Raw genomic sequence first — 11,523 nt, 5'->3', positions numbered from 1 at the left:
TGGGGTGTGCCAGTGGTTGGGTGTGAGGGCAGAGGGTAGAAGATAGGAAGGTCACGGGGCTGATTTCTGGATTTGTCCCAAGCTGAGACTCTGGGTTTGAAATGAGGAGCTAATAGATTTGAGAAAGTCACGTGTCCCTAGGCCTTCTGTCTCCTGTTCTCGTCTTTTCTAGCCTACTTTTGCAGGTAGCTGTGATGCAGTCAAATAAATGATCCCTGAACCTCATGCCAAGAAGCTTGGTTCCCTCTTGGTCCTGCCCCCTGCTCCGGGTGAAGGCTGGACCCTTCACCTTTCGTAGCCCGGATTTCCTTGTGTGTAGCATGAAGTGACAGCTCCACCCAGGAGGTCTGTGTGCATAACCCGGCGGCCTACCAAACATGAGCTGTTGCTCTTGGCTTTTCTTAAGCAAAGCCTCCCCAGCTCCGCGCCACCACCGAGGAGGCCACCTTCCCTACACTTCGTCCCTCGCTCTGGTCCCTAAAACGCCACCAGGAGTCGCCCTTTGCCCGCCGAAGCCGGCCAGGCTAATAATTCCTCCGGGCCGGGGCGGGCTGCCCCTTGGCGCAAGGCTGTGGAGTGTGCCCCAGCTCCCTCCTTGGGGTCAGTCCTCTGCAGCGCCCACCCGGAGCCCCCCATCTCCTGCTCTGCCCGACCAGGGCGGCTACAAGTTTGGTCCGGGCTGCTCGGGTCCTCCCCCGCTCCACCGCCCGGGTACCTAGGCCCCGGTGGCCAGCGAAAGCCCCCTCCCGCGAGCAGAGACGCAGGCGACCGCAGCCCCGAAGGGACGCCCCCTCCCCGGCCCGCCGTGTGCGGGGCCGCCGCAGTTCCCTCATTGCCCGCCGGGCGGCGCCCCAGCGCCTCTCCGCGCGCCTCCCGCGCTGCCCGCTCCCGGCTCGCTCGCAGCCGGACACAGACTCTGCCTTCGGCTGCTGGCGGATCGAGCTGGAGCCGCCGCCGCCGCTGCGGAAGAAAAAAAAAAAAAAAAAAAAAAAAAAAAAGGAAAACAACAGCCCGGCCTCGGGCCGAGCAGCGTCGGGTCCCCGGCTCGGCGCCCGGAGTGCGGAGCCGCCCAGGTAAGGGCAGCGGCCCCCGCGCCGCCCCCGGCCCGCACCCTGCGCTGTCCCCGCGCCCCCCGGGGCTGCGCCGCACCCCGACTTCTGACGTCTCCGCCGCTCGCTCCCTCCGGGCCGCGGCCCGCACCCTGCCTGGCCCCACTCCCGCCTCCAGCTGCCCAGTCCCCTGCACTCCGATGCCTGCGTCCCCCGATTCTCCACCGAGACCCCGCCACCCTGCCCCGTACTTCCTCTAGTCTCCATCCCCGCCTGCTTCGCCCCCTGCGCATCCTCTCCTCGGTTCCGACCCTCCCGCGGTGATCCTCCCTCTTCCCTGTCCAACTCCCAGCCCAGCCTCTGCCCCCTGCAGGGATGACGGCCCCTTCCCGACACTGGCGATTCTCCCCTGCCTCGTCACCCTCGGCTTCTCCTGCGGGCCGCTCTTCCCCGCCACCGTCCCCGGTCAGACCTGCCCGGCTCCCAAGCCCCCTTCCCCCTTCCCTCTTTGCCATCTGTCTTGACCGCCCCTGCCCGGGCCCTGGACTCCGGCCACCACCACACCCCCAACCCTGCACGCCGTCTTGCTTTGGGCCAAGCCAGCGTCCTATCAGAAATGACTCTCCTTCCTGCGACTAATGGGCCTCTTAGCCATCCCACCCTAGTTCACCCGAGTGGGAAGTGAGGGAGAAACTCTGGAGACCTGCATTGGGCGCTGGAGGGGGGAAGGGGCTAGGCGGAGGGGGAGGGGAGCTCAGGAGATGTTCTTCAGTGAGGACCCGGCAGAGCCTGAGTGGCTCCGACCTGGCTGAGGGTGGAGGGCGCCCTGGTGACGGCCGGGACAGGGGGTTCGTCCAAGGCGCCAAGAGCACCTGTGCCTCCCTCCCCCGGCTCCCTGGAGCTGAGGAAAGTGAGGGAGGAGGTGGAGCCTGGGGAGAGTTGGCCGAGGGCTTTGGGGTGGGGGGAGGCGCGACCGAGGGGTTAGATAGGGCCCTCTGGCCAGGCTGCCTGGCAGTGGCAGGGCCATGCAGGCTGAGCTGGTCCCTGCCTGGACCTTGGGCTGTATGGCTCTTGGCATCTGTACTTGATGCTGCCATCTTCCTCCTGGTGCTGTTGTCTGGTGATGCCACGCGGTGCCACCTCCCTGCCTCCCTCCAGTGGCTCTTCTGGGCATGTCTCCCAGGGGCCTGGGTTGTCTGGAAAGAGAAGGGGAACTCTGGCTGGGCCTGGCCACTGTGCCTGGCAAGTAGGCATCTCTTAAGACCAGAGCAGGAGGACTACGGATTGGCCAAGAGGATTGAGCCCTGCCTGCCAGGGACAAAGAGAACTACCTTCTCTTTGGCTCCCACGGGTCCTCTGGTAGTAGTGGCCCTTCCAGGAGCACCTGGAAAGGCTAGCCTTGCATCCCCTGGGATAGAGCTGCAGGGGTGTGGCTTAGAAAAGAGCAATCCTGCCCTGCCTTAGTCCTAGAATGTCCTAGTGGGGGCAAGGGGCTGAAGAGGTCGGCTATGTTCCAGCTCTGCCAGGGAAGGAAGCCCCTGGAATTCCACTGGGCATCCTCAGGCTGCCTTTATTTGCAGAAGCAACGGCTCATGCTTCATCGTTAATCAGGTTTATTATTTTCCTCACTGGCTGGATGTGTTCCTCAAGGTCGTGACCCTTTGGAGAGTTAATCTAATATGCACACGTTACAGTGTCTGGGTTTGTTTAATTTTCCAGATTATGTTCATTTCTTGTGGCCTGGACTTGCCCACCAGCCTTGTGCCTGTCTCTCCAGCTCCACCCCCCTGTCTTCCTGGACCTGTCACTTGAGACCTGGAGGCTGGGCTGGTTCTAGCATCGGGAGAGAGCAGATCTGATGGAAGGGGGGAGTTAAGTTTTCGTGTTTTTCCCACCCTCTCCTCTAGACATCTCAGTCATTAACTGAAGCTTTCCTTGCTCTGAAAGTTTGTTCTAAAGCTCTCTCTTTCCAGTCTGGCTTCCTTTAGAATGCAGAGGGAACTTTTGCATGATAGAGAGAAATGGATTCTTCTCTAGGAGGTTCAGGAGATCTGGGGGAGCTCAGCTGCTCTCTGGGGACCTTAGTCCCCAGAGATAGGATGAAGGACAACCAGGCCTGGGTGAGATGGAAAGCCCAGGAGGAGGCTAGAGTGCTTGATGAGGAGGGTAGCTGTGTTTCGTGCCTGGAAAGAGGGCACTCTTGTCCTGCTTCAGAGTACTCATCTCTTCTGAGGGACTGACTTCTGCGGGCCTCTGAACGCTGCACAGGAGGCCCACTTCAGCCTCAGTAGCATTTGCTGTGTCTGCCAACAGCCCCGGGAAAAGGCGTATTGATTGACCCACAGGAACTGAGGCTCAGAGATTTACATTTGCCCCAGACTCTGGTCTGCGGTGCTGTGCTCTTGGGCAAGTCCTTGTCTTGTTCCCAGCTGCTCGGAAAGCCCCTCCCGGCATATGCTCTTTCTGCGCACGCTTTTATTAATCCTCTCTCCAGCATCAGCACAGCTGACCACCTTGGCTTCCCACAGTGGGATTCTCACAGATTGCTCCATCGCAAGAGCCCACAGCACCCATGGGCTACAGGATAGAGTCCAGAGGACTTTGCTAAGAATTGAAGGCCCTCTGTAGATAGGTCCCAGTATCGTGTCGTGCCACGGCCTCTGGAGTACTCAGCACAAGTACCCCATGTTCTCATCCACGCCCATCCTCCTTTCTGCCCTGCACAGCCTCCTGAGCAGCCTTCATGGGGCAGCTAGAACCTTCCATAGCATGGGCTGGCAGATGCTCCAGCTGCTAACCGGAGACACCTGCGCTCCCGTCCCCACATCATTCCCTGCATGACCTTGGCTGAGCTGCGTAACATCACATCTCTAAGCCTCTCACTTTCCTCTCCCGTGAAACCAGCATAGTCTCTGCTTCAGAGGCCTGACACCATGGGCTGTGAGGACGTGGGGGTGTGATGTGCCACGAGCCAGTGGCAGCTCAGGTGGGACTCTAGAATGTATTCACCGTTCCTCCACTTCCTCTTGGTGGGCTGGGTCAGCTACCAGCCCTGCCTGGTACTGAAAAGGATCTGTCCTTGTATGTGTCCCCACCCAGACAGTGGCTCCCTTGAGGAGCCAAGCCTTTGCCTGACACCTGTTCACAATAGCCATCCCCCAACAGAGCAGCACTGCCCTTCAGTCCCTCTCACCTGTTCGTAGTGGGGACATAAGAATGGGATGCTACTTGATTGTAACATTTTGCTATGTAAAATAGAGGAGACCTTATGTCGAACACATCCAATATGAAACAGTGTTGTACCACAGAAGCAGGCTAGCTAACTTCTGGGAAGGTAGGAAGGAATCAATTTAATATTGTATTAGCTGAGAACTTGCTTGTTTCGCTCAATCACTCAGCTGCCCTGTGAGTTAGAGATGAGCATCTGGGTCTTTACAAATGAGGTCTGAGGTCCCAGGGGGCTCTACAGTGTCCTGTACTCTGGCCTGTGACATGAAGCAGCGACAGCTTCAGACTCCAGCTTCCTCCCTATGCTTGGGCAGCACTTGCTTCCAAAAGCAGGAGTGGCTGGACATGCCATTGACTTACCTGCAGCCCAGGGTACCTGCGAGAGTCCCTGCCTGCAGGGCAGGGCTCCAGCCACCCTTCTTTCCACCCACAGAGGGTTTGGGCGGAAAGCGTTCCTGGTATCTTTTCTGGCTGAAAAGGACAGCTTGATTGTTAGTGTGTATGTGTTGATGGATGTGTGAAGCTGTGTACAGATGTGTGCAGGCTGGGGCCAGCAGGGGGCTCAGGGATAGGAAGGCTTCACCATAAGGAGAGTGAGTAGGAATTGTGAGGCAGGGCAAGGGGAGAGGGAACAGGGTGAGTGGGAAGACTGGACAGGGCGGGTGAAGAAGGCGTGTCTGCTCCAAGGGTTCCCTTGGAGGAACTGTGGAGACTTAACTGAATCCGAGAAGTCCTTGAATGCCCAAGGGAAAAAAGACTCAGGTAGGGGCAGCAGGCTCGGGGGAGTTGTTGAAGATTCTTGGGCAGAAGAGTGTTATGCTGAGAAGGGGGTTGAGGGCTTAAGCGGGGGTGATGGCAACAGAAAGGGGGAGCTTGAATGACATTTCCAAGGCACAGCAGAACGTGCGGACAGATTGGTAACAGCAGATGAAGGAGCAGGAAATGTTGGGATAACTTTGAGATTTCTAGCCCTGGAGCCCAGAGAGAAGGGTGATGCAGCTTTTAGAAATAAGAAAGCCAGAAGGGGACCGGCTTTGCTCAGACTATGTGGAGCATTTGGGGACTGGGTTGGGTGGCCCGTGGAGTTCCTGGATAGCAACTGAGCAGTCGAGGACAGAGCTGAGCTTCTGGCATGTGCTGCCCGGGGACTGTCATATAGCTGGTTTGATGCTGGGATCTCACCTCCCATCCTCCTGCCAACTCTGCTGTCTTCCTTCATGACACCTGGACCCTGTGTCCAGCGCTAGCTGGCCTCAGTATCTGTCAGTTCCTGGAGACCAAGTGGAGTTTCTGAGCAGGCAGGAGCCACTATATCTTTGCTCATTGAGATGTCCCTAAGCATGACAGAGCAGGTGTGAGTAAATATTTGTCCTACTTAAGGGGCTTCAACTCAGGCTGATCCAGTGTTTGCCACAGAGGAAAATGCATAGGCTGTGGTCCCTGGAGGCTGCAGGGGGCAGTCCTAGCCTCGATGCTCAGACCACATTTCCTGACTTTGTGAGCACTCCTCCTGTTTGTCACCACCTGGAGGGTCTTGGTGTGTGCAGGCAACAGCCCCAAGGACTGCCAGACCCCCAAGCTGACAGCCCTCAGGTTCTTGCTCCTGACTCTGAGACTGTATCCAATGGCTATTTAGGACTAGAAAGCCTGTGAGAAGTCCACAGTCACTGTGAGACCTGCAAACCCTCCTCCTCTGCAGCTGCCCTCCCCCTTTATCTCAAGAAGCAGTGTTCTCAGTGGAAGTAGGAAGACCCAGACAGTTATGGTAGTGTCCTTTAGACCGTGTCTAGGAGACGGTGTGGTGTTTTGGCTATGGAGAGACTGACAAGGAAGTTGGGGTATCCCTAGAGTCACCCTGAGCCTCTGGGGAGGGAGGATTGCTAGGGGCCAGTAGAGAAACTCCCTCGCAGTCTCCCCCCCGCCAGGAGAAGTATGGAGAAGCCCACTTCTCAGTACTGGGGAGTCCTAGTGCTGGCCTGAGACTAGGTGGCTAGCAGTAAATACATGTTTGGAACAGGAGTTGAAGGGCTGGAGTTAAAGAGGAGGATTTAATAGAATGAGAAATCAATAGCCCGGAGGAGGTTCAGATGTGTAAGTGAGAGGCCGGCTGCAGGGCACACTTAATCCAAAAGAAAAGTTTCGGATGATAGGGAGATGGAGGCACAACCAGGCGGAGAGCTAGATTAACTGCTCTCCTCTCTCCTGGTGCTGAGGCGTGGAGGCTCCGGCCCTGAAGGGAGGGGCAGCCCTCTGCTGGCTCTCTGGGGGTTACAGAGTCTGGAGGCCTCCCTCACCCCATCAGGGCTCGGCAGTACAGGGGTTGGCACTGTAGCTGAAAACGTTGCACTGTCTTCCAGATTCAGCAACGGGGGGGGGGGGGGGGGGGGGGGGGTGCGGCAGAGGCTGAATCGGCTCTGAAGTGGTCCCTGGGGCCTCTGCAGGAGAGGGAAGTGCCCGGCGGTGGCTGCCCCTGTTCACATCAGCAGGGTGATTGCATCTTCATTTCAGAGCTTGTCACTCAAGACTGTAGGTACGGTGTCCCTAGGAAGGTTGGCAGGAGGGTGGCCTATGACGTTCTTTGGGGAGGTGATGGAAACTGTCCATTCGTCCTCCTTTCCTTAATTTTTTTAAACCAATAGAGTCTAGACTGGATTTAGAGACTGAGAAAGGAGGATCTGAGGGTCCCAGGAGCCACCTGTCTAAGGTGCACAGCAGGGCCATGACAACTGGTACAGAAGGACTGGTAGGAATCCTTGGCTCAGATGGCAGCAACTACCTGGAAAGCATACCATCCTTTGAGGGTAAGCTGGGTCAGGGTCAGGACTCTTGCCCTAGGTCTAGTCTCTGTCTGAGGACCAAGACGGAAAGCCACCTAACATCTGCCCCAGCGGTTCTCAGGAACACCTGCTCCTCGCAAAGGCCAAGAATCTTATGCAGAACAAAGCAGCATTTGCCCAGCAGTGATGCTTGTTTGACTGCCCGGAAGCCCGAAAGCCAGTCGGTTAAACAAATCACAGGCTCTGGGTCCTGGAATGTCTTGAGGTTGTGCTCCTGTGGATGATTATCCGTCCTCTGCCCCCTCCTCGTTTTCTGAGAACCACCATCATCTTGCACTCGCTTGTTTCTAGTGCTGCTGTGTGTGCACAGCATGTCCTGAGCTGGCCTCCGGCTCCTGGGAAGTAGGCGCTGCTGTGCTCCTCACTGTGAGCAGACCCCTAGGTACATCACTTGCCCCAGATGACACCTAGCAATGATTAGAGCCATAATGCAAATTCCGTAGAGCTTGGCCCATGCTCCTGGTCTTCCTAAGGCCAGAATACCTTGCTGGGTGGTTGTAAATGTAGAAGATGTGACGGGTCCCCACTCCAACTGCCTACCATAAGGTGAGTGCTCAGTCAGTGCAGATGACGTCTAAATTTACCAGGGTTTACCTTATGCTCAACCAAATCTTTGTGCTTTGGGTCCTCATTCTCCCTCCCTCCCTGGGAACCCACTGGGATGTGAAGATTCCCAATATGCAAGAAATGAAGCCAGCATTCTATTTCATTCTCCTTGGGAGTTGTGAGGCTTTTTCCTTTATACCAAAACTCCCCAGGGAGGTGATGATGGTTGTGGAGAGTAGGACTGAAACATACTTTCTTATACTTTCCTGCTGGAGGCAATAGTTGCTCGATCCCTGGTCCCTTAGGGTTATGCCAAGAATGCCATGCATCCATTTATGACCGTAAGTTTATGGACACACAGTGGGGACAGGAAGGTATATTCCAAGGCTGGGTCCTACAAAGGGTGTCCAGGAATCTGCCATATTTTCTAGGTTCCTGGTGGGGCCTGAAGTCCTGGGGACAGAAGGACCACTGCTCTGTGAGTTTCTTGGTAGTTAGGGGCATGCTGCACGCACCCCATCCAAGGACCCAAAATTCAGATGACTCAAATCTATGAGCACAGAGTGGGGCGACTAGGGGAGAAAGACCGTCAGTCCATTTGAGCTAAAACAGCACCACCCATCTTTCTCTAGAAAAAGAAGAGGCCGCCAGTGTCCAGGTATATTGGCTGGGACACTTCTGCCAGTTGGGGTTTACGGACACAAGACAATTGGGCCATCAGCAGGGCAGATCAACCAGTATGGTGGTGGTCTTTCATCTCCCCTCAGCTGTCCAGAGCTTGACCTCGGGTATGAGGGGGTGGAGGTAGAGCTGACCTTTGTCCTGTATCCCAGGTCAGTGTTTCTGCTGTTTTTCTTGTTCCCTATTTCTGTCCTGAGTTGCTACTGTGAGCTCCGCCCCTCCCCCGTTGCCCAACACTGTCACTGTTAGCCCTCCTTTGGGCTCTTGTACAAGGTCACTCTCTCGGGAGAGGCCCTGTGTCTATTGGAGACGACATCCTCCCGGGAGGCAGGAACTGAGTATCTGGACGTAGCCAGAATGATGGTGGCAAAGGGAGGCCAGGCAATGCTTGGATGCTTCAGGGAGGTCCTCAGATCACCTGTCTTCGGTCCTGTAAATGTGGTGTGTACTCAGTACCCTGCCCTCTACAGTGCGGGCAGTGCCCGTGGGGAACAGGTGCTCAGTGCACGGTAGTCAGTGAGTGAGCGACTTCCTTGGAAGGTCCCTGTCTGCAGAAGCCATATCCTAGGACCCTGGACTATCAGTGAGCCTGGGGGTGCGCAGGTGACCTTCAGCACACAGGTGTGTGGGGTTGAGAGTCCACTGTGGAGATCTCCAAACGCTTTTCTCATCTTGCACGTTGCAATCATTCTTAGTGAGATAAACCAGTACAGGGATAATCCTGGGTCTGCCTGGATCTTGACCCAACTGGTCCTTTCACCAGGGACTCCAGGGAAGTTTGTAGTGAGGGCAGAGGTGGCATATGGGGTGACAACTGTGGTTATAGACCAGGGTAGGGTACACAGCTTCCATGAATCAGGAGTAGGCTCTGGGAGCAGAAGCCGGATCTAGTTAGTAAAGTGACTGGTGTGATGTGGGGCCTGTGTGCACTCCAGTTAATTGATTAGAGCCTCGTTGGTTATATGGGGGTCATTGGCAGCATGGGGACCGGGCACCAGAGGAGCAGAGTCCTAGGAAAAGACCCTTCAGTGCAGGAACAAGAGACACAGGGATCTAGGAAGACTCCTAGTCTGGTGTCACCTTTTATTGCCTAATCCTGAGCCCACTGGACCTGTGCCATGGATTCTTCCTGCCAATGCCAACGCTCCAGGCAATACTCAGAGCTATGAGCTGTTTCCCTCCTTTACCCATTCAGGCTGGTTGACATGGATGCCTGCAGGGCGGGGTTGAAAGACGCTGGGGTCTAGTGTGAGCCCTGTGGGGGAGCCAAGGTCAACTTGTAATATCTGACCTGAGCCTGGAGTGCAATTCTTTGTTCCTTCTCTGAATGGGAAACTGAGGCTCAGAGAGAGGAAGTAACTTCCCTGGTTTGGAGAATCAGGATTCCATACAGGCTCCCCTGACCTTTCATCAGACTTATCCCCATATAACCTTTCATGAAAAAAGAGAAGGCACAAGCCTTGCTACCCTCCTCCTGCTTGGCTGAATGCAGTGTTTTCTCCCCACCAGAACCCAACTGCTAGCCAGCCTCTGTGAGGCACATGGAGAAGAGACTGTAGGAGATGTATAAATCCGTCCAGATAACTGAAATACTCATCAGCTCCGAGCCCAGCTTGGCTGTGCTGTCTGGATTGGAATGGGCAGGGCAGGACAAGCTGATGGTTCTCTTCTAGCCAATCCAAAGAAACTTCCAGGAACAAGCAGATCTGTGGGAAGGGAGGACTTAACTTCTTAGAGAGGGGCAGGCTTGATTTGTAAGAAGCTGTTTGGTATACGTGTGAGGAGACAGGAAAGGCCTGGACAGCCCACATGAGAGCCCCTCTTTGCTTACTTTGCAACCTAGGATAAGCCAATGGGCACATCCAAAGGGAGGGACGAAGATGACAAGGCTCCTCACGTCATAAGTTCATCCAGTACATTTGGTATGATTTTATTCATATAAACGTCAAAGCACAGTAACAGAAGCCAGGGCAGCAGGTACCCCTGGAGGGGCCCTTGGGATCCGCTGGAATGCTAGCCATACTCCATTTTGTAATCTGAGCATGGCTAACATGGGCACTCATTAGCTGGCTTGACACTTAGGTGGACCTTTCTGCCCCTGCCTTCTACTTCAGTTTCAAAAATTGAGACTTAAGTGCTTGCAATTAATATAATGGCCAGGGCCTTATTGCTGAAGTATGGTCACTTGACAGAGTATTCAGGAGGAGACGTGAGATGGCTATAATAAAAAACACTAGGTGGTACTTGTTGAGCATTGCATGCAGTGGGTCACATGCCTTTTTCTGTTCTGTCCTGCAACAACCCACATTTGCAAGTGTGGCTCAGGGAGTTTGCTGAAAGTCACCCACCTAGTCGATGGCAGAGGTGTGGCTCAGGCCAGATGTGCCCCAGAGGGCTGGCATTCTCAACCCCGCTGGGGTGACTGGGTGTCTGTCCCCACATCTGGGCCATCTTCGCGGCTCTGGCTCTAGGTTCTGCGCAGCTGCAGCTTTCCTGGAAAGTGTGGGGTATCCTGAGTTCCTGCATGGCTCCCAATCTGGAGATGCTTCCAGAATGGAAGTATTGAGAAGCAGGAGCCAGGAGGGAGTGTGCACACTAAACCCAGTGTGGGGGGTCTCTGGAGTTGGGGGAGGAAAAGGGTTGGAAGAGGCTGTTGGTACATAAGAGATGCTCAACTGCAACCTTCTAGCAATCAGATCCCACCAGGTGAGGGAGGAAGACTTGCAGTGTTTATCCCCGGGTCAGGGTAGGGGGTGGGGGTAGGGAGGAAGCTGCTGCCTCCCTCTGTGGGTCCCCTCATGGTTTTCCAGAGCTCTGCTAGGGATTTACAGCTTCCTAGACACCTAGCTGTTCACCTGGAGATGGTGAGGGCAGGGCTGGGGCTGGGAGGAGCATGCCACCTACCTTTCTCATACTCACACAAAGGCATATTTGATGTGTGGCCTTGTCTGGGGAGAGGGGATGGCATTGTATCTATGTTTATATGCAACTAGCAAAGCAAGCAAGTAAAGCTGCGTTGTTATTCAGGGTCCCTGCACAGGTGGGAAAAGAGGGCCTTCTTTCCCAGCTAAGGCAGCCTCACTTCACCTTGTCTGAGAGGCTTGCCTCTGTCCACCCCTTCACTCTTGGCATCTCAGACCCTAGCCCTCAGCAGGAACTGAGTGTGACTGTGTGGCTAGGAG

The 11,523-nt window shown here is 55.5% G+C and overlaps 1 protein-coding gene across 3 annotated transcripts in view; it reads left to right on the top strand.

Annotated features, from left to right (window-relative positions):
* Positions 1 to 953: 953 nt before the first annotated feature.
* The window catches only part of Grik4 (glutamate ionotropic receptor kainate type subunit 4), a 431,592-nt gene continuing 421,022 nt past the window's right edge, over positions 954 to 11,523 (top strand). For 2 of the 3 annotated variants that reach the window (XM_052757532.1, XM_052757513.1), the window contains exon 1: positions 954 to 1,073. The gene's annotated coding sequence lies outside the window, so the exon portion shown is untranslated. The remainder of the gene's footprint in view (positions 1,074 to 11,523) is intronic. The other variant, XM_052757522.1, reaches the window with a different exon arrangement.

Source organism: Peromyscus californicus, unplaced genomic scaffold, assembly GCF_007827085.1.
Source record: "Peromyscus californicus insignis strain IS unplaced genomic scaffold, ASM782708v3 Scaffold_11__1_contigs__length_118956290, whole genome shotgun sequence".
NCBI classification, from domain to species: Eukaryota; Metazoa; Chordata; class Mammalia; order Rodentia; family Cricetidae; genus Peromyscus; species Peromyscus californicus.
Note: the sequence above shows the minus strand (reverse complement) of the source record. Positions and strands in the feature narration are given on the sequence as shown.